Below are 22,446 nucleotides of genomic sequence, written 5' to 3'. Positions count from 1 at the left end.
AAATAAAAACAAAAACTGCATAGTCTGAAGAAAGGGCCTATGGTTATGTGACCACTTTGAGGGGCAAGTCAGCCCTGTGCTGAGGACAGGGCTCTACCTCGCTTGTTTGACAGTCATATTTGCTGATCTAAATGTAGGATTTCTGTTGTGTTCCTAGATATTGGATCTCAATGGTCAAGGTAAAATAACTCAAGACCACCATCAAGTGTGGCAATATTAGAATTTAACATTTCAGTCAGGAGTAACTGACCAATCATCTAATCTGGTGGTTTTCATACTGTCCTGGAGCAGTGGTGACCTAGAACAGGACTGCTTTATAGTTAGTATTCTTGATAAGACATCAACGGAAAAAAGGATTCTCTTGATTCACAAAGTTTGAAAAAACACTGATGTAAATGGCTTTCTCTTATATAAGGCTATGGAGGCCCAGCAGGTTATTGACTGGTCAGGATGACAGAGCTTTTCAAAGGCAAAGCTGCTATAGATCCATGCATGTTGCTGGACTCTCACTTCAGTACCCTTTCAAGTATGATGGGCTGTTCAGACTAGAAATAAGAAATTTGGTCACTTTTAAAAACCATTTTCCTTTTTATCACCGGTTTTTGAGGGCTGACTAGGGGCACAAAAATGAAAGGACTCCATTTTCTGGCTAACAAAAGCAATTTTCCTAAAGGAGAAGAGACTGTAAAGAGAGAGACAGATGAAAGATGCTGGATTTGGGAAAGAGGCTAGATTCCAGTTGTTATGTGACCAAAGATTTTCTGATTTAGCATTGGCTCAACTACCCATTCTATTTCCTAGCAGATGCTTTTTGAGCGGGGGTGGGGGGATTTTTTTTTCAGATCATGTGTATAAAGATACTCATCACTGAGGTGCCACTCTTCATAAATATTAACAAATGACAATAATAGCTATCATTTGCTGAGAGGTTAGATAATAGTTAAGGGCTATACATGTATTTTCTCATGTTTCTGTATAAAGCACGCTGGAGATAAATCCTGTTACCCACATTTTAGGGAGACTCTGCTAGCTTTGTGAGCTTGCCCAGGTTCTGGTAGCTAGCAAGTTGGAGAGTTTGGACTCAAACCCAGGTGTCTGCCTTTGACAGCTGGGCTCTTAGCCACCTCGTTGTATTGCCTAATTCTTTGCCCTACTAGGAAAAAGAATCCTCATCAGACAACTATCCCCAAATCCTCTTACATTTATTTTAAGTTAAATATTACAATACTATATTTTTATAATATAATATTTCATTGGGGCTTACATAAATTTTGAAAGAGAAGTTGAATGAGTGTAGGAAGTACCAAGCAGATCCTTAGGTATGTACAGACATCATTAAGGGTTGGCAGTTGTGAAAACCAAGTCCCCCGGTCAATGCAAATTGGCACATTGAATTCCTGTTTTGCCTGATTTGTTACTGAAGCATCAATCTTACCAGAAGAGTGAAAACATTATAAATATTCAATAGCCAGTGAAAATACCAGCATTCCCCTGATACCAAGTACAACTTTTCCCATTGTGTTTGCAAACTAAACTTTTCCTCCCTGATAATTGATTTTATATTTAATCTTCACCACATTTTACATGAATTAAGCTAACCACTACCACTATTGTAATAATAAACCCTGAGAAGTAGTCAAGATAATCAATGGATTGAGAGTCTTGCATTTGAGAAAGTGCTCAAATGACATACCAGAATCTTGTAAGGTTCTGGCACTTTTTAAATGAGATATAATATGGAATATTTGTACAACACATTAAAATAACACGTGCTTGATATTTCCTGTCCCCAGAAAAAAATAGTTTTATCATCATTCTTAGAGTCATTAAAATTTTATTAGTGTTCTCTATTGAATAAAGAAGTGTAGTATTCCAATCTCTGTTTCCTAAACAATTACACTTTAATGGGGAAAACATATGTTTACCTAGAAATTAAGAAGATAAAGAATGATTGGCTAAGTGGAGGAAGATACTTGTGATTCCTTTACTTGGACATGATTAAACATAACATTATTGACTTTATCCTGTTAAATGTTCTACCTTTCTTTGACAAATACATGAATAATATACCATATTAATCACTGAGCCAGTTGACTAAGACAGAAGAAGCTACTGTTACCCACATATCTTTCAGTGTCACTAACGAGCATTTGGGAAGAGTGTATATTATAACTCACTTAGTGGCTGACAGTTTTAATATATCTAGTACAGCATTGCAGCATAACATAGATACTAACTTCACAGTGTGAGGATGTAGCTTTCTCAGCATGCTATTTCTTATACTCATCGAATATAGTTATTTCATGAAGTGCTAAAGTTGCATTTGTTTTTAAAACTGTAGAAGGACACAACTTTTTAATAGGCAAGACAACTTCAGACAAAATATTGCCCCATCTATTTTGTAATGAGTGTGTTTCCTTACTGATTAAAACACGCCTACTTTAAACTGTCAGGAGATGGTCTTTAAACAAAATCAAGCTTGATTACAGTGTAATAGTTGACAAAATTTAATATTTTGTTAATATAAGGAGTATATACAAAGCTATAATATTCTGAAAAAAATTTTGTTATTGACCAGAGACTCAAATGATCAGGCACCTAGGTAGGTATACAATTGCCATTCTCTTATCTTTATAACCTGAGCTATTACCTGTAAAGCACAATGACTTACTCAAAATAAGTGCCCCAATACTGGTGATGACGGTGCCATAATGTCAGCTCTACAAAATCATCTCATGACTTTTTCCTTTTCTGTAACATGTGGCTAAAGATGCAAATGATTTCTATGGAGAAATATACCACTTATGTGAGAGATGAAACAGCCTTCTATTGATTACATGTTCCCAAAGTACTCCATAATGTGTTTCATTATCTCTAAAGTGGTACCAGATATAAAGCAAAACTTAGCCTTTCCAAGATGTTGAACAATATATATGCTTCTTTTGTACATTCGGGTAATTTATTATGTGGCAATAGAAAATAATACATATGAGTTCTGCCACAGTGTTATGGGAGTTTAGGTCTTCATGAGACAGACTTCTATAAATGACCTATTTTCCAATCTTACTTCTGTGCACTACTGCCTGGGCCTCTCTTATGAAAGTACCGAGGAGTTTTTGATTTCTGGCATGTAACTTTCCACTTCTCCCCATAGCCTCACTTTCCTCATTCTCATACCCATCAGGCAGTTCACCTACTGAAGTATGAATGAATTGATCTAGAATTGCCTGACTCTCAGACGTTCTGATTTATTTGTTTTGGGATGAGGGCCAGTCATTTTTAAAATGTGCCCAGATGATTTTATTTTAAAATATCCAGGTGGTTTGTTTTGTTTTGTTTTTTTCTTTTTCTTTTGCACAGCCAGGGTGGAAGATCAGCAGTCTAGAATTCCATCCTGTGAGTCTCTAGAAGGACAGCCTGTGGTCACCATCAATATACAAAGTCTGGCCCAGTGGGCCAGGGGTGGGAGCAACTGGAGTTCCATCTCCTACTCAGCAGGTTAGGTGCAGTCACTGCTATGAGTCTCATCAGGGTAGGTTGAGTACACACCTCTTAATTATTTAACTCATCCAGAAGATTCAGAGGCATACCCGGATGAGATACTTCTGAAAAATATGCTTCCATTTCCTGAGACAGTATGTTCTAAAACTTTTAAGGAAGAACGTATTTTCTTAATGTAATATAAAGTGAAAGCCTGCCTCTTTACAATGCAGTCAGTGCTCACATTATTCGGCAATAATTGATTCCTTTCTTGGTAATTGTGCCCCTTGGGTTCAAGCTGAGTCATATATCTCCTAAAAGTAATTGTCTTAGCTACACAAGTACTTTGAAAGAAACTTTAAAATAATCAGTTGTAAATCATTGATTAAGTTTTTTAGCAAAGATTCATACTTCTTTCCTTTCTGTGTGTGTAGATTGGAGTGGAGAGAGAAGTTGATTTATTATTCCAGTTTATAGTGTCATATATATTAATTCATATCTTGTGTACTTTCCTACAGACATACTCTATATATTTACTTGTATCATCCTACTATGAACTAAGGTAAGGTTTTGATTACCTTTCAATATTATTTGTGCCTTAACTATTGCTTATAAAAGCAAGCAATGTATTTGAAAGTCTAAAATTTTCTTTGTTTATAATATACTAATCATGTGGGGCTAAGTAAATTAATGGAGCTGAAAACAATATGTTCTTTGATATTTGAAATACTAGCTTTCGACGTCCTGCATCGGGTGGGACATTTTTTTCCCTAACCGACAAAGAAATGTTTGTTTTATAATAAAATTAGTGTGAGGGATATGTGTATGTTTTGTTCCGGTTTGCTTTGTTTTAAGGGCTCTGTTATGAATTAGCTCCAGAAAGATAAAAGGCTAAGTGCGGTCTGGTTTGAGTAACACCTACAGCTGTGAAATAAAGACCAAGGATGTGGAGGTAAGAGAGTGAGCAGCTGTAAAATGAGCCGCCAGGTAGGAATTGATAGAGATTGTCTTGCTGGGGCTGATCTCTGTCCTGAGAGCCTACTGAAAGTGAGGTAAGGAAAATGCTGAATACCCAGTGAGAGAGAATCTGAGCTGTAGCTCTCTGTTGAAGTCATTAAATGAATTGGATTTTTAAAACAAGAACCCTCTCTATGTTTAGAAATGGGTTTTGATGCATGTAAAGGATATTTGAATGGAAAATTTTAATGTAAAAGTATCCGAAAATATGTCTATCATTGTTGGAGATGAAAAGCCTTCAAGTGTTTTTACACTGGGCAGTAGAAGAAAGGAACACAATGTCTAGCACATGGCAGTTACGTAAATTGAAAAATTTTGAACAAATATGTGTGAGTAATGTATCTTATTGTTGTTTTTCAGTTTTTGGTAGGTTAGAGGAGTTATGTTTATCAGTACAAAGGTCCTGTGTTTTGGGGGGAAAAAAAACCCAAACCAAATATCTGATGTTTTGTAAAATTGTGTGCAAAAATAAACAGAACTCAATGGGGAAAATAGAGTGAGGATGAGGGGGAACCACTTAAACCAGTGCAACTTTGTGACCAGAGAACCAACCAAAAGAGTAATTGGTGCCTTGGGAGATAACAGACCACTCAGGCAGACAGTTCAGTGCGGCTAGAGGCTGTCCCAGAGGATATTAAAATATACAGAAAAAAACTACAGTGGAAATGCTGGCAACTCCTCAATCAGCAAAGTGCCGGCAGGTAGATGGAAGTGGAGATCAACACAGTGGGGCTGCTTTGAAGGTGTGTGCAGGGAGGAGTGCAGCCTGTCATGAAAAAAAAAAAAAAAAACACATGAAGCGAGGTGCTCCTCTGGGGAGGGAGTCCCTGGTACAGAACTTATTTTAATTTTATGAAGATGGAGCTGAAACAGCTCCTACTGCCTGAGCAGCCATGGACTGAGGCTTTATCCTTCACTGCTGAATGTAGTTTCTACTTCTGATTTTCTGTGCTCCCCCCCAAAAAAATTACATTTGAACCAGATTATTTCTGTGCTATACTGACATAATTCTTCTATTTTCCAATTGTGTATGAGCTAATTGGTGTGTATGAGCTAATTGGTATAGAAGTACACTCTATAGTAGAATAGATTGCTTAGTGATTTGGAATTTTGTAAAGAATGAATTGGACCCTAGACTTTTAGATCTATAGGGAATCTTCATAGCCATTTAATGAATTCCATTTTACAAATGAGGAAATAGAGAATTAAAGAAATTACGTCCTTTGTGTAAGGCCCTATGGTAATTTAATATTTACCAAGTTAAAAAAATTAAAAAAAAAACTCATAACATTGGGAGTACTTTTTAAGTTTATGTTAAATGAAATAAATAAAATAGAATTTTAAGAAACTGAATTAAATTAGTTTATTTCAATAGCAGTTAATTATTATTATACCACATACAAGCATTCTGCTTTTCTTGGTGGCTTTATGGAGTGTCAAAGAAAAAATTGCACTGGACAAGGTTAATCTGTTAAGGAAGACTATTTAAGATTATTACAACAAAGGAGAGAAGCTAAAACTCAGAGCTTAACTCTGTGGAAACAAAGGGCTGGAGAGTAAAAGAGTTGAAATGAAGGGAAAAGAATAGGCCACATGTATTTGGTAATTAGACTCAACCAAAGAAAGAATAAACTTTCTCTTACCTTTGTGTCAGGAAATAACTGTTAATCCATAAATAACAGATAGCTCAGAGCCAAAAACAAACCAAAACCAAAACAAAACCAAACCACAAAAAAACAGTTAAATTCACATTTGTAGTATTATAGAATTCCTTGTAACCATTAAAAATGGAAGGTAGATGAGTACTTAAAAACATGCTGATATACTTTAAGTAAAAAAGAATAGCATTTCTCTAATCTTATTATGTATTTATGTATAAATATATAGTATAGTCTATGATAATATATGGTAATTTATAATATAATTTTCTTTTACTTTCTAAAAGTTTTTATTCTCATGGTTACTTCCCCTTCGAATCCTCTTTCTGCAGAACCCTAATGTCTTGCTTTTGCCTCCCGCTGTCCTTTGTTTTACTTCAACAAAATGTGTAGCATACTTTTCTTTGGTTTCTCCTAAGCATCATTAACACAAGGCAGTTGAGTATAACAGACCACTTGTATTGAATGTTTGAAGGCAATGGAAAAGGGTTCTGGTACATCAAACTCTCAACTTAAAATCACATGATAACATCCCTCTTCTCAAAGTCTTTTAGCTATGTCTTCCAGTAGACATTTCTCATAGATTGTTCTTTTACCTTGGGCATTTGCTTTCTGTCTTTGCCCTTCTCTGTAGACCTCCTCATCATTATCCTTTTCTGAAGACCTTCATTCTTTTTCTACTCCTAGGTGGTCTCCCATCCAAGTACTAACCAGGCCCGACCCTGCTTAGCTTCCGAGATCAGATGAGATCAGGCGTGTTTAGGGTGGCATGGCTGGCTGTAGACATGGGGCTGTCTTTCTGTTACCAAAATGGCTAATTGATTTTCTTTCTAAGAAAGCAAATTTTTTTTTTCTTACTCTCTATTATGCATTTTGACAGTGCAGTCTGCATAAGCATGTGTGTATAAATGGACTCATAGTGACAGTACTGATTAATATTTTCCTGGATCTTTCCTCCTCTCTCAAATAGGGTCCTGCTGTTACTCCACGGTCCCCTTTTCATTTTCTGGAGTTCCCTGTACTGATAATATATTAACGTTTTTGAGGTATCAATGGTGCTAAGTGGTCTGGAATCCTAACTGCCAAAGTTGTATGCCAAAGCCAGATTTGTTTTTGCTGAAGTGAGGAGAATATCCCTCATTCTTATTGTGTTGCTGTCAGCTGGAAAGAGATCAGAGAACAGTCTTACATCTCCAATACCTTCCTGAGATCTTGGAGAAGGTAGTCCTCAATAATTCATTTGTAGCATCCTCCCTGGGATTCTAATGGAGCTGGACCATGGGACACAGCCGAGTGACAGCCTCCATGTCAGACCTGATGTAACTGACTGCTGGCTTTGTCAGTAGGTCTAGTTGGAGGTGGATCCCTTTTTCCTTAGGATACATTATTCCTAGGAAGCTCTTTAAATGCTCTTTGAAAAAAATCCTGACTACCCTCCTCTACTCTATTCTAATAGTTTATTGGAGAAGCCTGAAAATGTCTGAGTATTAGCGGTAGTTAACCTTTATAGACAGGAAAGAAATATGTAAAAACTTTTCAAAGTTGCAATCTTTAAGTAGTAAGATCATGAATAATTTTAAAGTTTTATGCTTTTCCCGCTTTTTCTTATTTTTTACTTTGACCATGTATTACTTTTATAATCAAACTAGTTAAAATGTATAATAAATATAAAAAGCTAAGATATTTGAAATGTATTAGAGTTTGAGAATTTTCTAATAGTTTTAGACAGATGATATTTCTCTTGCACATAACAACTAATCTGAATATAATTCTCCTAATTAGTCAAACGTAGGCTCTGTGGGCAAATATTTATGGTCCTTTTTATCCAAAGAATATATTTTTTTTTTGCAATTTCTGAAGAAAAATTTATCCAGGGAGAATTACAGAGAATTATATATTCTGACAAAACTGAGGGACAGTTGTCAAAACCCTGACAGCTGTATGCAGTGTTAAGTCTATTGGACTAGATGTTTCAAAAAAGAGACAAAAATGTAATTTCATTAAAAATAAAAAAAATGTTCTTCCTTAACTTCAGTTATTCCTTCATTCTCTTACTCAGCTCTTACTCCTTGGCTTGCATTGAGATTAATGGTTGATTATCAATATCTTATAGAAAACTGTGGGACCTGAGGCTGATGGTGGCATGGGGTGCTTATTGCTAAATTTCATGCTGAGGGGAAATGGCCGTCTCTACTTCATCCACTGAACCATACTGGAATTGTTGCAGATGTAGAGAGAGAAACAGCATCAGATGAATGAGATAGAGGATTCTACTTCCCACATGCTGTGAGGCACCGGATGATTTATTGGCTATGGCTGATGTCTTGGTGCTTTCATTATTGGTGCACTGGCCATCATCTCTACAGTGTTTTGATGGCAGTAGCAGCTGTGCTTTGAGAGTCTCTTGGAAACTTGCTGTGCATTGACTGAGAATCCATAGCCTTGGGGACCTAATGATATACAGAAACACATTTTTCTGGGAAGTCATGCCTTAGGAATTCAAGAAGGGTTTTCTAAGGGGCAGAATGGGGCTTGAAGTCATATTCATTTTATTGATAAAAGTCACATGACTTTATTTTGTATCCCAAGCTGGATCATGAGAGATTTTGGTTACACTGAAAGTATCTATTCATAGGCTGATGATATGGCCTATTTCATCATATTAGGTCATTGGTTGGAGAATGTAAACATACCAATACAGATGTATGGAAAACATCCTTAAAAAATGTTCTAAGGGAGGTTGGTGGCTCCATAGTGTAGTGGATAGCACGTCTGCTTTACATGCAGAAAGTCCTGGGTTCACAACCTAGGTGGAGCCATGGACCATATCCTGGGTGCGCCGAATGCGCCGGGGGTGCCAGGCCCCAGGTGCGCTAGGCCCCAGGTGCGCCAGGCCCCGATTGCATGCTGCGAGAGTGTGGGAGGAGACACCCCGCCTTCAGAGATCCAGTTCTTAAGGAGAAAAGGCAACATCCATAGGTCAGGGGTGGAAGTTGTGGGGAGGGGTGGGGGATTAAAGAGGGGTAAAAAGTTGTTCTAAGGTATACTGGTTAGCACTCTGGATTCTGAATACATCCTTATACCAAGCATTGTTAGATTTTGGTGGTAAATAAAGGTGGATGAGCATCATTTCTGTCTTCCAGAAATCCACAAATGCATTAATGTCTATTGTAATATAACAATTATTATAATAGAGATAAGTAACAAGTGCTGTGTAAATAAAAGTAAAACATGAATGGACTAAGAATAGTTAGACATCCACCTAATTGTGAGCTCAGTGAGTACAGAAACCATTCTGATCTTGCCTAAAGAATATACCCATACCCAGCATGGAGTCCAGCCCACAGCAAATAGGTGATTAATAAACATCTGTTTTATGTATGAAACCTACCTGTTAGTGTAACTCAAGAAGGAATCTGAATTACCGACTCTAAATGTACAGTGGTGAATACGTTTACAGGAATTACTCATTCTACAAATTGCTTTCTTTTTGCCCAATACTATTACTGTATATGATATTTTAATCACACTACTATAAGCACATGAGGGGAGTGTAAAGAGATCAAGCCATTCTGGGATAATAGGCTGATGGGAGGAAAAGAGAAGAATCACCACTATAGAAGTTAAACAGTGAATGCACTTTGAAATCAGAAATATCTTTACTCAAATTCTGTCTCTGTTCTTAAAACTAGAGTTATTTGATGTCTCTGAGACATAGTTTGCTCATTTGCATAAAAATGAGAACAATGTAATAGTACTTATCTTGGTAGCTGTAATAAATAAATGAGTTCGTTATTTAAAACAAATGGCTTAATTATTGGAACATAGTAAAAGTTTGATAAACAGCAATTATTATAAAACTAAAGAATTTCCTATATCGAAGGCAATTTAATAAAGGCAGATACAATTAACATAATACTCTGGATAGAAAAATAATAATTTTAATGAAATAATTATGGGATGGGAACAGCTATGGGATGTAGAAGAAGATCCACATATAACACAACTAGGATGGTGGCGGAATGACAGCATCAAGCAGAAACATGGCATTGTTGATATTTTGGTACATACCTTTTGAGACTTTTTATTGTCAACTATTTAATCCATCAGCTATTCTATCTATACATGTTTTTTTCTACATCATTCTATTTAAGCATTCTTATCCCTTAGCAAAATGTCATGTTATCTGTCTATGTAATAAATATGTATCTAAAACATCATGCATTAGTATCCTATCGGGGCAGCAGACCTCAAGCCATATGTATTTTTGCCAGGCTCTGGATAATTAGTGTTTCTCATTAGCGAGGGTAGGGGGTCGGGGGAGGGGTTAGGAGGGAGGAAGGGAGAGGGGGAAGGAGAGAGAGAATAATGTGCTGGTTCTTTTTATTATGTAGATGTAGCCTAGCACTCTTACAAATCAAAAAGAAAGTATAAAAGGTATGTATAATTTTCACATGTGCTGGACAATATATCCTTTTGAAAAGCCAATTCCTGTGATTGCGGTATTCTTGGAACTAAAGTATTTGTCTTCCTTGAGAAGGAAGTACAACTTTTAGAATTTACTTCATCCTTGTTGGCAGATTGATGAGGAAGATCACAAAGGAAAGAAGAGCTTTAACTCAAATTTCTCTCCTCAAAACAAATATGATTGAATAATGTTCATATTTGCCATTTATTTTCACCTTTTGTAGATAGTCTATTGATGTCCTCACTCATTAGTCTATTGATGTCCTTACTTATTATTCAATTGGGATATGCATTTTTATATTGAATTGTATGTGCTTTTCATGTATTTATGAGTATTACCTATTTGCCTGTAATACAGGTTGCAGGCATTTATTCCCAGGTTGATGTGTCCCCTTAATTTTGCTTATGGGATTTTTGGATGTATGGAATATCTGTTGTCTATTCTAGTGCTTTCCTTTTTGATTTCTGCTTATAGTGTCAAGCTTAGAAAAGCTTTTCATTTTCTACATGCATTTAAAAACTCATCTATATTTCCTTCAGTATGGGATAATTTATTATTTCAAGTTAGCATTTATATTCCTTGATAACTTTGGTGGTTTTCTACATTAAGGTTCTATATTTTTGTTCTGTTATTCCCCAGCATCTGATTTACTTTCTTGTTTGGGGAATAGTAATTTATTTCCTTGATTTTTTAAATTTGTTATTTCAGCTGTAAAAGAAAGGCGTGGCACTATCTATGTATGTTTTTAAACTGGCTACTTTAGTGAGCTATTTATTCAAGTAATTTTCTGTCGATCATCCTCATATGTGGATATTGGGAACTTTGCTTTTTTGTTTTATTTTTATTTTTTCTTATTTCTGTCATGGTTAGAATTTTTTAATGCCATAGCTTTTTCACTTTTGAGTTCCTTTATTTGACTTGCCACACCCCAGTAGGAAATAATTTGAAATAGTTTTATTTTAAGAAGGGCACTGCCTGAGGGCTTGACTATCTCAGAATCTTTTTTTTTTCTTTTTTTTTTTTTGTCTTTGAACATCAATATCCAATTGGTTGGTAGTAGAATTTAAAGTCACAACTTTTTGCCCTCAAATCAATGTAAATCTAACCTGAATGCCTCTGCCATTTTCTGTTATAGCGGTATTGTAGGTCAGCCTGAGTTTGTTCTTTTTTGATTAATAACATTGGTACAAATACTCAGGTAATCACCTATGACACTAATAACCTTCAGAACATTTGGCTTTGTCCCATTATGAAAACAGGCCCTTAATGAAATCTTTAGAAGTAAAAATGATGGAAGCCTTCTATCTGTGACATGCCAACATATCTCCTAATCATTGCTCTGCTTGTGATTTGGTTAAATTGTCCAGAGAGCTGTGATGATGAAAATAATGATGATGATCAACTACCTTTTGAAACTTTATAATAGTCCATGACTCTTAAGTTCTTTACAATGATTATCTCCTTTATTTTGCTTCTAATATTGAATCCTTTCTCATAGCACTATCCAAGGCTGCTATATACAAATAAAATGGATTTTTCAGTTTGTTTTTTAATGAAGTTTTTGTCTGCTTTTTAATAATAAGCTTAAGAATTAGAAATATTTGAGCTCTTCTGGTTAAGGCAAAGACCTTCCAGTGATTCCACAGGCCATTAGTCTGTGTAATTCAGATAGATAGTAGAAGTTAGAGTTTAAATTTTTTAGGAACTGTGAGCTGAATTAGGAGCCTGGAGTATATCTCCACGCCTCCTCAAATGACCAGCAATATGAAATATTAATTTTTTTCTGACTCTTATGGAATTTTTCATTTATTTGTTAGGATTTTATTTTATTATCTAAGTTGAAAAAATTTATGGGTTAACTAGGATTCCCCTTTTGAACAAATTTTACTTAGGACCCAATGACACCACTCATGACTCTAAAAATTCAGGCTTTTCATTAGCTCAGAACAGTTTTTGTTCAATTATAACTTTGGTTTTTCTATTTTACTTATTCTGACCTACTCTTTACTAAAACCAATTATTAGTAAATTGAATCTTTTTTCTCCCTTCTCTACTTCTGTCATCTATTTTTCATAGTTTTTTTCTCTGTTATTTTTCTTTGCCTTTGGAGAGGCATTTCAGTTTTTTCTTCCTTATCAATAATTTAGATTTCAGCAGTGCAGAGTCCACATCTTACAGGTGGACGTACAGTTTTATATTTTACCAATGTGTTTTGAATTTTAACGTTTTTTATCACTTAATTCAATAAAAAATATTGCTGATATATTTGCCAACCTCTGCATTTACAGTTGCCTTATCTCATCATTGATCTCTTATTTCATAGAGTTGATGTTTTCTTTGAATTTAATTTAGAAATCTCTTTATTAATTTATTTAACACATCTGGAATCCTTATCAGAGCTTTCAGTGGTGGTGGTGGTGATGGATGCAATAATTTGGCATTCATTGAAGTAATGGGATATGCTGTATGGTCACTTTTGAAGGGCAGTTATCTAGGTTTGGTTAGTTGGGAATTATATTGCAGAGACAGGAAATCCAGTCAAATGGTAATATTTGATCCAGGTAAAGAAAGCAGCAAGGGAGATGGAATTGGGGTGCGATTCAGTGGCAAGATAGTATCATACAGAAAGACCTAGAGGCAAGAGAGCTGATTTAACAGTTTAGCTTGGCTGAATAGTATGATGCAAGGACAGGTGAGTGGAGAAACACAAATGTGTAGAGCTCGGTAGAGCCCAGATAATGGAAGATATTGGTGTTACTTGAGAGGAATGAAGTGCTACTAAAGATTTTAAATAGGAAGATGGTAGGATTGAAATTGAATATTGGAAAAATCACCCTGACTATAGCATGAAAAATGGAGTAGAGGATAAAAAGCAATGGAGCCTGGCAGCCCTACTAGGGATGTATAGTATTTCAGGTTCGAGATAACAGCATGTTAGAAATAATTGTGTGATAGAGATAATGGGGTGTTGGGAAGATGGAAATGACTGTAAAAAGTATTAAAGAAACAGAATCTAAAGGCCTTAATGAGACATCTAAAGCACAAGCAACAAAAGCGCAAATAAACAAGTAGGATACATCAACCTTAAAAGCTTCTTCAAGGAAAAGAAATGATCAATAAAATGAAAGGGCAACCTACAGAATGGGAGAAAATTTTTTCAAGCCACATATTGAATAAGATGTTAATATCTAAAATGTATAAGGAACTCATGTTATTCAATAGTAAAATCACAAATAACCCAATTTAAATGGGCAAAGGACCTGAATAGACATTTCTCCAAAGATATATAAATGGTCAACCGATACATAAAAAGGTGCTCAATATCAGTAATCATCAGGAAATACAAACCAAGACCACAGTGAAATATTACCAGACAGACAGATAACAAGTGCTGATGAGGATGTAGGGAAAAGAGAACCCTCCTTTGTACACTGTAGATAGGAATGAAAACAAGTACAGCTATTGTGGAAAACAGTATGGAGGTGCCTCAAGAAATTAAAAATAGAACTACCATATGATCCAGTAATTCCACTTCTGAATATATATCTGAAGGAAATGAAATATCTTGAAGAGATATCTGCACGTGGATGTTCATTGCAGCATTATTTATAATAACCAAGACATGGAAGCAACCTAAGTGTCCATTGACGGATGAATGAATAAAGATAATGTGATACATATACATACACTGGAATATTTTTCAGCCGTAAAAAAGAAGAAAATCCTACCATTTTCTATAACATAGCATTATGCTAAGTGAACTAAGTCAGACAAAGACAAATACTGTGTAATCTCACTTATGCGTGGAATCTAAAACCAAAGTCATATAACAGAACAGATTGGTGAATGCCAGAGGCAGGGAGTGGGAGTAGGGAAAATTGGGGAAGAGATTTGAAAGGTACAAACTTCCAGTTATAAGATAGATAAGTTCTGGGGATGCAAGGTACAACATGGCAACTGTAGTTAACGATACTGTATTATATAGCTGAAAGTTTCTAAGAGAGTAGATATTAAAAGTTCTTATCACAAGAAAATTTTTAACTGTGAGGTGATGGTTGTGTTAACTAAATCTATTGTGTAATCATTTTGCAATATACATATATATCAAATAATTATGTTGTATACCTTATACAATATTATATGTCAATTATACTTCAATAAAGCTGGAAAAAAATAAAGGCCTTAATGATTGATTATGTGCATGGGAAATATGGAAAGGGAGAAAGCAAGAATAACAATTCTCTGACATGAATGCTGAATTCATTTACCTAGAAGAAAAAAAAACCAAGGTAATTGACTTCTGTTTCTTATACTAAGTATTTTTCTATCTAACATTTTCCCCCTGCATCTTGAAGATATTTCAGAAATTTTTTTCATGGTATGCGTGTGTGTGTGCGTGTGTGTGTATGTGTGATTATTGTTTATTTATCCTCAGTAGAGGCAAGGTGTAGCTCAAAGAGGAGGTAAATCCTATAAAATTAGTGGGAGTAATGGATATGAAGGGCAAGTGAGGGTAGTTTGAAGGGGGTAGGGTCCCTGATGGTCATTTATTGTAATTACCAATAAGCCAGATGGATTCTGTTTTTGTTCCTCTCATTATCATGGGTGCTGTTTGATGCTTCCTTTCAGATCTCAAGCTTGTCGATGAATTTATCCTCTATTCCGTGACAGTATCAGTGATCATGGGTGTAATGTGACTCTTCTACACTGGATTATACCTTATTTCACTTCCTGATTATCTTATCATGTGTAAGAGAATTTATTAGGCACAATTTGAAGGATTCTTCGATTCTTTCCGTGAACCATTCACAAACTTTTACCGTTTCTCCTTCTTCCTACTATTAACTTTATACCCCAGGCCATTATATAGTGTTGGTTTCTCTTATACTTCTAACTATACAATATTACATGGACCCGTTATCTCTAAAAGGATGTCGAAAGAAGTAAAACTTGAGAGCAGAGGAGCAGGGGGATGAGTTATAAAAAGATGTTGGTTATTTCCAAACTTCTGCATGTAGAGATCTTTCTTGTCCTCTAGATAGTATAAGTCTGTCTTTGAGGAAGAGTCACAAAGGATGGACAGATGAAAGTCTTCTTTTACCTCATTTTCCTAATTCCAGCGGAGTCATAATTCACCCACAGTGGAGATAGAGAATTTTCATCTATGATTCTACATAAAGGTTCAAAACATATCTGAAAACTGGTACTCTATTTGCATCATTGACTCATGCAAATGTTTTACCTAGAATCTTCTACATTGATCATATTATTAAAAACAATTTGTGTCAAATTCTTTTGGTTGAAACTGGATATAAATGAGCATTATTCTATAGGAACAGATTTATTTTGGATTATGTTCACATGCTTTTGGTGCAAGTCAGTGTATATGATTGTATGTGAGAAGGAATAGCATGGGATTCATTTTCCTCAACTACAAGTACCACTTTTTGGTAGCAAGTTATGGGCCCATGAACTTTAGGCCTCCAGAGATTCAATTTATTTTTCTCTTTTATTCACAGTTACCGCCACCTGCATTATCTGAGTTTCTTCTCTAAGAATTGTAGCCAAGTAGCACATCGTATCTTCAGCAACTCTTTCTCTCTGTTCACAAAAACTAAGTTTATAACCATTCTGCCTTACAGATTTCACTGCTAAATTCTGAGGAATTTGAAAGAGAAAATGAAAATAACCAGCATTTTAAGAAGTTGAATAAACTTGGCTCTTGTTTCTGTCTTCCTTTTTGTTAAAATGTGGACATTTTGTTTAATATTTTGTTAAAATGGGACATATGCAGTCCCATTGGTTATCAAATTTATGTGAGATGGTTGATTTTATTGTTCTTCTCCTCCCACCTTAACTCTTGTTCTCTCTTGGGACTCCATCAGTTTCAGTAAATATCTTACAGTATTGAAATAATAGTTGTGAACTAGTGTTAATATATTACCTTCTAGAAACCTAGAAGGTAATTTACTTCTCAAGGGAAACTCACAGGTAGGTGAATGCTGAATTCAAATTCCCTTTCCTCTTCTTCATGGGAACTTTAGAGCCATTACAAGATATTCTGTTCCTCGGAGGTTGGTTCAGACTTTTTGTTTCAGGGTCAGTCTAACAATACGTACAGCAACCCATCTCTGTAACAGTTCTATATTATACCTTGCCCCAACACACACACACACACACACACACACACACACACACACACACACACACACACACACACACACACACAGCGCCAGTAAGTTTTTACTACTTATGATAGTCTCTTAGTCTCTTTACTGGATTTTATTTTCAGAGTTTGAGAAAGACTCTCATTTGTCCTAGCTAGCTCTCAATATTCCCAGTTACCTTAATGACTAAAGATATATTATTGTGTGCAGCAAAGGATTAACTCGGCAAATCTGGGTGGTACAAATCTTGCATATTCCAAAGAAAGGCCTGGCACTAGGCCAGGCTCCTGGAGGTAACCTCTAAACTCTAGAAATAACTTACTTAATCGGAATGTCTTTGTTTATCTATTAGCCTTGGCCTACACCAGATAGTCTGTGCTAACAATGTGATGTATGGTGGGGGCCTTGGACCACATGGTATCAGCTTGACCTATGACAGCCATGCCTACACGACTAACTCCCAATGAATACCCTGAATTCACAGGCGAGCTTATCTGGCCATATTTCATGTATACTATCACACACTGTTACTGGGAGAATTAAGCACTGTTTGCATGATTCCACTGGACGAGGAAAACTAGAAGCTTGTCCCTCCCTGATCTTTCCTGGACCCTGCTATATATGCCTTTTTTCATTGATAATTTTAATGTTTTTTTTTTCCCCCCTGTACTAAACTAACCATGAGAATGGTAGGTTTTCTGAGTTCTGTGAGGCCTTCTAGTGAATCATTGAACCTGAGGATGGTCTTAGGGATCCCTGAACACATACTGCAATTTATATATTTGGGATAGAAAATATCCTTCATAGTTTCTTTTCAAAAATTTTTTTAAGTGGAAAGGATAAAATATTAACTAAAATAATAGTACTACAGTGTGAATTTCCCTACTGTGGTTGGATAAAGGAGAGCATTCACTCATTCATTTAACAAATATTTATTGAGCACCTGCTTTATACCAGGATATGTGCTAGATGCTAAGGACATTGCAGAGAACAGGGCTGGAAAAGTTTCCAGGCCTCATGGAGATTAAAAAAAAAATGTAACTAAATGAGATAATTATAGTCGTATTAAGTACTGTGGATGAAATTAATGTATTGATATGGAGAAAACATGGGAAGTTCACTTTAAGTCAGAAAAGGCTTCTCTGAGGAGATATTTTCCATGATACCAGAGGCTTAGAATGATCTAGATATTTTAAGAGCACTGGGAACAACTAACTGCAAATGCCTTAATTTGGGAAAGGACTTGCCCTGTTCTCAAAAGAGAAAGAAGATTGGTGTGGCTGGTATGTACTGACTGAGGAGAAAAATGGTGTGAGACAAGATTAGACTAGTGAAACATGACCAGGAACCAGGTCATGCAGCATTTGCAGGCAAAAGTAAGAAGCGTATAGTTTATTTTAAGAGCAATGGGAAAGCATCTAAGAAATGTAGATAGTTTTTTATTTCTACAACTGTACTTAATTTTCGAGGTCCCCTGCAACCAGGTATAAAATATGTAACAATCTCAGTTATCCTAGGAGGGTTTCTTTTATCCTGAAAAGCATTTTTTGGGGGTTGGGTAGGGGATCTAGGGTATGACCAGTTTCATGTCTCCATGCTGACATCTCGTTGAAGTATGTTTCTTTCCATCTGGTTCTTGGTTATGACTCATGCAGACTGCTTCTTTTGTCCCTTAACTTCAAACATATGGACCCTATCAATGCCACCTTTCTCCTCTCTGTGTCCTTCTTGGTGACACAGGACATATTTGGTTGCTCTCCTGTGGTATTCTAGGGGTGAAGGAAACTTTTGGAGGTCTTTCCTGTCCCCTTCTGTTTAGATTTGATATGTAGTCTTTATTCCCTCCTTATTCTTATGATATGCTGGGCTCAGAAAACTGGGGTTTTGCAATTGTCTCAGGCCCTGTTCAGAGATAGGACACAGGATACCTTATTCTCAGATTTCTCAAATACACCTAGAGTTGTGTTTTTTCCTCCCTAGACTTAGCCCAACTAGTGGGGACAAGGCCTGAGGCCACCTCTCATTGTTCTCACTGCTTCTCCTGACCAGAGAATCTTTATCTAGTCTAGGACAGGGTAGTGTGAGTTTTCATGTTCTTTCCAAGCCAATTATTTGCAGAATAAACTTTATGCCTCGAAACCTTTGAAACTCAAAATGTCATTTTGTTTTTTCAAAAAGAATGCCAAGAGTTTCAAAAGCCTCATTTCCTTGATATCATTATTTCCTTGAGGTAATAAGTATAAAATGTCCCAGCAGAGTTGCTCTCAGTTGGGGTATTACAGGAAATATGAAAAAAGCCACATTCGTGAATGTAAAATAATGGCTAGCTTACTCATGTCAGGAATCCACCTAAACATTTCACATATATTCACTCACTTAATTTTCAATCCTGTGAGAAAGCACTATGAACATCCTTACTTTATAGATGAGGAAATGGAGACACCGAAAAGTGAAGGAATATGCTAATGGTCAAACAGCTAGGAAATGAGAGACCTAGAATTCAGGTTATTATTTTCTATTGCTGAGTGAAGAGTGCATTATAGAGGAGCAAGAGTAGAAGCAGGTAAGCTAGTAACGAGACTGTTAAAAGACAACAGTGAAAAGTACTGGCTGTGTGTGTGCACGTGCATGTTGAGGCATGGCATACTGGAGGAGAACAGTTCTTTCATAGCTGTTTCCATAGAGATGGGGATGAAGAAGACAGACTTATTAGTTCACAGTCTGATGTTGATCAACTGATTTCTAATTACAACCTGTACATACACCTACTTAAAAAAAAAAAACAAAAAACGTCTTTTTTCCTTGTTTTTCTTAATTTTTTTATTTTAATTTTCAATTAGAGTTGATGTTATTTTATATTAGTTTCAAGTGTACAGTATAGTGATTAGACATTTATATAATTTATGAAGTGATGCCCCCCATCCCCTGCTAGTCTAGGAGTCACCTGACACTATACATAATTACTACAGTATTATTACTATATTCCTTATGCTGTAACTACCAGTTGTACTTCTTAGTTCCTTAATCTTTTTCACCCAGTTCCCCAACTCCCATCTGGCAATCACCAGTTTGTTTTCTGTATCTATAAGTCTGTTTCTGTTCTGTTTGTTCATTTATTTTGTTCTTTAGATTCCACATATAAGTGAGATCATGTGGTATTTGCCTTTCCCTGCCTAACTTATTTCACTTAGCATAATACCCTCTAGGTCCATTCATGTTGTCACAAATGGCAAGATTTCATTTTTTTTCCATGACTATTGTATATATGTATGACTGCTTCTTTATCCAATCATCTATTATTATTGGGCACTTAGGTTGCTTCCATATCTTAGCTATTGTAAATAGCACTGCAGTGAATATAGGGGTGCATATATCTTTTCGAATTGGTGTTTTGGGCTTTTTAAGATAAATATCCAGAAGTGAAATGTTGCACTTGGATTCCTCATTTTGAGGGGTGTGTGTGTGTGTGTGTGTGTATGTGTGTGTGTAAGGGAAACTTACAAAACTTTTACTTGCTTTCCTTGTTAACAGTAATCTTGTTCATATTTAATGTTTTTTTTTTAAATATCTTACTCTAGTAATACCACATATACATATATCTGGTATCAAGATGTTATAAAGTATTCGAAATACATTAGTTTTTGAACTAGGAGAAAGATACCACTTGAATCTACAGATCTGTATAACTTTTATATATTATCCTCATTTAAACAGCTGCTACTATGAATAATTTAACTTTTTCTTAGCGATTCATTTTCACCTTTACCAACATCAATAAATGCAATATTTCAAGCCTAGGGGGCATGCCCTCAAGGGTTCTTAAGTTTTTAATTCTTTTGAGGAACCTCCAAACAGTTTTCCATAGTAGATGTACCAATTTGCAATCCCACTAGCAGTACACAAATGTTCTCTTTTCTCCACACCCGTGCCGACACTTGTTTTTTGACTTATTGGTAATAGCCATTCTGACAGGTGCGAGGGGATATCTCATTATGGTTTTAATTTGCATTTCTCCTGTGAACAGTGACGTTGAGCATCTTTTTATATGTCTGTTGGCCATCTGTATGTCCTCTTTGGAGAAATACTTATTCAGGTCCTCTGTTTTTTAATTGTTTCTTTTTGCTTTCTATTTTTTTGTGTTGAGTTGTATGACTTTTTAAAAATAAATAAATAAATTTTGGATATTAACCCCTTATCAGATGTATCATTGGTTCATCTTAAATGCATCATGTAGTTCCATCCTGCAAGCTGTTAGAGTTTTAACAGAAAATAGAATATACCCTAGGTGACTCAAGTGAATAGATTTAATTAAGGGACTACTTGCCTAGGTGTGGGTCAGGGTGAAGAGAATGAGCTGGAATGGTGAGGTACCCATAGAGAGCAAAAGGAAAAAGTCTACATCACCATTAGAGACAAAGGGATAAGGAGAGGAATGGAGTTATTAGAGTCTGGTGAAAGCTGAAACCATTGAGGAGAGGTTACTAATACTAAGTAGGAGCTGTAGTTATGGAGAAAAGTGGGATATTTTAAGAGGCTGACCTCAAGAGTAGAGAAAAACAGGGCAGGAATACCACAGCCTCTCTCTCCTCTAGCCCTCTGGTCTCTTGCTCATGAATTCCTTTGACCTGAACGAAGTTGGCCAGCAAGAGAGCCCAGGAGATGCTATCTGAAAGTCTCTCAAAACACAGTGCAGGCAATGAAGGAGAAAGATGAATGAGGTGGCAGAGTGGAGTGAGTGGGGGAGGCAAGTGGAGAATAAAAAGTATGACCTCTGAGAGAGAGCCACCAAGACTTGAGAGAGAGCCCAGTGAACATTAATCTCTGTCTTTTTAGAATTAGAATTTATTTTATTAGTTTGTGTTCTCATATAATTTTGATAGGACAAATAAAATTTATTGTTTCTGTGTAATTAGGATAAATAGAAATTCTTAGTTCTAACCAATTCAGCAAGGTACTTATTCTCATAGCAGCAACTGGGCTCTTTTGAAGTTCCAGGGTTCTATTGAATTCAAAACAGACTAATTTTCTCAGATGTTTGTTGCTCTTTGAGGTGCTTTAGGCAGAAGGTCAAAAAGGAAAGACTTCTCACTGTACATTTGGTACAAAAACATAAACTCCCACACACGAAGATACATGTAGAATATTTGAAACAAAATAGTGTTCCTTGCCTGTTACTGAGATTTATTGCTATTCAATAAATGCAGTGTGATGCTTGTTTAAAAACTGGCCAGGAGAAAATCAGTTGGCCTTTCAAGCATAGAAAGTGTCTTTACCTGTTTAGTTTCTATGGATTGTTTGAAAGTCAGTGATTTTTATGTCGTATCTTTAACATTCACAGAACTTCACAAGAGTTCTATATCCATTTCTGAATTTGAGACTTTAAAGAGTCATAGAAAAATTTTACACAAAATGTATCTTCAAAATCTATCCCCCAACCTCGTAAATATGACAAAGAAAGAAATGACCAAATTAAAAACAAACAAACAAAAAAAACAAAAAGAAAAACCCCATCAACCTTTTCAGTTTTCAAGTATAAATGAAATAATGATTTAAAAGCAGTTTGAGACTTAGGTACGATAAAAATATGAACTTTTACATTTGCAGTATTGCATGAAATACTGATTACAGTTCATAGCCACAAGTGACAGAGACTGAC

This window comes from Pteropus medius, unplaced genomic scaffold (assembly GCF_902729225.1).
Source record: "Pteropus medius unplaced genomic scaffold, Ma_sr-lr_union100, whole genome shotgun sequence".
NCBI classification, from domain to species: domain Eukaryota; kingdom Metazoa; phylum Chordata; class Mammalia; order Chiroptera; family Pteropodidae; genus Pteropus; species Pteropus medius.
The sequence above is the reverse complement of the archived record's forward strand: the minus strand, read 5'-3'. Positions refer to the sequence as shown.